This window comes from Leuresthes tenuis, unplaced genomic scaffold (genome assembly GCF_036924035.1).
Source record: "Leuresthes tenuis unplaced genomic scaffold, fLeuTen1.0.hap1 SCAF_204, whole genome shotgun sequence".
Lineage (NCBI taxonomy): Eukaryota > Metazoa > Chordata > Actinopteri > Atheriniformes > Atherinopsidae > Leuresthes > Leuresthes tenuis.
In genome coordinates, this window is record NW_027325558.1 from 27714 (window position 1) to 31328 (window position 3615).

Sequence of the window (3615 nt, forward strand, 5' to 3'; positions counted from 1 at the left end):
AAACAGATTGGACCGTTTCACCTGCTGATCCAAATTTGATGTTTTCTGAACGATTGTCAGCATACAAAAAAACATTTTTGAGTACAATGCATTGTCAAAGAACTGTGGAATTAATTCCTACCACAGAATCACATTTTTCAGCAACTTTTGTTGGTCATTGACACCTTTCTCATCAGCTTTTTGCAAATTATGATCTGACATTCACACCTACTTGCAGCCGAACACCTCGGCTTCCGCTTTTGATGGTGTATATTTTGGCATTCGAACCTTTTCTTACCCGCTTTTTACAAACCATGGTCGGACTTTCACACCTTCTTTTAGCCGAACAACTCCGCTCCCGCTATTGATTGTGTAGAGTTGGGTATTTTAACCTTTTCTTACCCGCTTTTTACCAACTATGGTCGGACATTCACACCTTCAACATGCCCTTCAATGTCCACAATTTTGGCGTTACGAACAGGATCCCTCGACTGGTGTCTCTGGACCGGACCGCAGTGCATGGCCAGCCTGGACTGAAGTAGCTGTTCCAGCCTCATACCTCCAAGGCCTTTTCTGAGAGAGAGGACTGGCAGGTCCTTTTCCTGAATACCAGCGCTGGGATCATTTTTTAAATATGATAGTCTGAGACGATAGGACTGCTTTTTAGTTTTTATTTGAATAAAAGAGGGTTTCCCGGTTGTGTCATTAGTGAGACAGAGATTTCATGGGTAAGTGAAACTTTTGAAGCAGTCCGAAGAAGTGTGAAGTACTCCGAAGAAGTGTGAGTACAGATTAAAGATATAATATCCTTATCCAGTTGATGAAGTGTGACCCAAACCCGAATTTGTTTTATGCTGCGAATAAAAATTTCCAGTTCCCTCCATTAAATGCTTTTTCTGCATCTAGAGAGTCGATTGTGGTTTCCAAGTTGTTGATGGTAGAATAGTCTATGAGATTAACGATGCGGTTTGTGAACGAACTGTTGTGCCTACTGCTCTTCAGCCTGTCAAATGAAACGTAGAATTTAAAACGTGACAAATGAACGAAGACCCAAGGAGTTGAGTCGTAAACTAATCAATACTGTTTCCTGTGCGAGGACCCGTCAGTCGAGGAGTTGAGTCATGAACGAATCAATACTGTTTCCTGTCCTGCTGACTGAGCTTATGAAGCTGCCGCCTGCCATGTGGTGAGGAAGGGTACTGCATGAAAATGAACGAATCACTCACTGAGACAACTCGTTACTCCCGAGTCATATAAAAAATTTGTTCATATCGAACAAATCGCTCACGAACGACACTTCACTATCTATTTGACGAGTTATGCATGAATTCGGATTTTGCAATAAAATTAATTCCTTCTCTCAAACCAAGTTCAAACTGCTTTGTCCTTCATATTTATCTATTTCTAATCTAGTTTCAACAATAAACAACCCCACATCATATTTGCTCTTCGCCCAAAGATCATTGGGCACTTCAGCCAACATGGGTATCGAAGACAAATCTTTTTCAGATTAAAAACATGCTTCAAAATGTGATTCTGTGGTAGGAATTAATTCCACAGTTCTTTGACAATGCATTGTACTCAAAAATGTTTTTTTGTATGCTGACAATCGTTCAGAAAACATCAAATTTGGATCAGCAGGTGAAACGGTCCAATCCGTTTCTTTCTGACATGTAGCAACAAACTCTCCCACACCTTGTCAATGCCAGTGTGTAGGTTTGGCCAAGGAAATGTGAGGGCGAGTACCACAAACATTAAAAAAATCGAATTGCTCTGGAGTGAGCGACACAGCCAATAAAGTAGGCGCACATATTTTTTCACTTCTTCTCATAGTCATTGTCAGGCCCCAAAGAAATGTGTGATGTTCAGTGCAAATCAGCAGGTTGCATGAAATCAGAAAGGGGTGAAACTAACGCTTTTGCTTCTTCCACTAGTTGTTGTGAAAAAGGAGAGCTGGGAAGTTTCCACTCATAAGCATATGTAAGTGCAGATGAATCAAACTGCACTGCTGTAAAAACTTTGTCAGGCTGTAACATAACGTTAACACCCTCTGGTGTAGAAGTTAAAATAATGCCTAATTTACACATGAGATCACAGCCCATCAGGTTAATGGGACACAACTCTGATAACAAAAATGAGTGTTTGAAGGAGAGCTCATTGGGAGTGACAACACGCAATGGGCATTGTCATTTTCTCCTTCACAACCTGGCCTGATGCAGACATAGAGTAAACGTGGTTTCCACTTAACTTTGGAGGACAATCAACCTCCCCTGACGTCACTACTGATGAACATAAGTTCCTATATTCTGAGAGAAATATCTTTGCTCTAGGACGGAACTAGCATGCAAAACTTTACTACGTGAATCACAGTCGGCAAGCGTTTCTTCACTACACAGAGCAGGAAAAATGTGTGAGTGTGTTTGTGCTATCACCCATTAGTGGAGGCTCCGCTGCCGCGTGACGTCCAGAACCTGCCTCCCACCCTCAGTCAGCCTTTTGCCCAATTTCATCACTTTTCAGCTGTGGACACAGCCACAGTAAAAACAAATATTCGGATCATAGCTCTGGCGTGGCCCATTTCGACCTCCTCTCCCACACGTCCACGTCTTCAACTTCGGCCTCGTCCTCTGTTTACACCAACTGCGTAATACATGGTCATGGCTGCCAAATGCAGCTCCTTTTCACACTTGTCCCTTTTGGTTGTCTTACGCGTCTCAACTTGGTTATGAGCATGGCGAGCATATCGGCGAACGTCAGCCAAACGAGGACCCTCACACCATCCCACGTAAATGTTCTTTACTTCAGTGGCGACATCTGGCATGAGGCCTTTAATTATTGCATTGCATGCAATACTCTCCCATGGTCCTGATTCATTACCCAAATCCCTTGGTCTCTGATGACCGCTGTGCTTGCTGACTTCCTCAAGGATGCGGTGTACAAAATCATCAGTCCCTTCACCGGGTTTCTGTTTGCAGGTGTAAATGTGGGACATATTGATTTTGGTTGGAAATTGAGTGGTGATGGCTTGACACAGTCTTTGGATGGCTGCTTCATATAGAGCGTTATCATTATGTCCTCGTTCACTGTTGGTAGGTCGCAAATCCAGTTGTAGCATACTGGCCTCTATTTTGCAGAGGTCGGTCAGTTTGAACTTTTTTGCCAATATGCGACGCAATTCAACCCCGGTCGGGCAGAATTGTGCGCAGAAATCTCGCAACTCGTCAGCAAAATGGGGTCCAGAAATCTCTGGATCTGGTAAGCATTGTTATGCTTCCATGATGTCAGTCTCAGTCCAGGGTCGATAAACCAGTAATGGTCCAGTGGGAACTGCAACTTTAACCATAGGCATGGTTTGAATCTGGTTTTGTTTTTTCTCACGTTTAGATCTCTGAAGTCCAGATTGTGGGTAAAGGATTTTTGTCACTTGCGTTAAAAGTTCTTGGGCAGGTACGCTGGAGAACATAATTTAGCTTTGTTAGCTCTGAGAGCCTGGAGGAAATGTTTATGCCTAAATATCTAATATTTCCTGACTGTAAAGTGATCGCAGGTATATTCTGGACCCTACAGTTAATGGGCAGAACTGTGGTCTTAGACCATTTGATAGAGTAGTCAGAAAGTGCCGAGAATTTATTTATG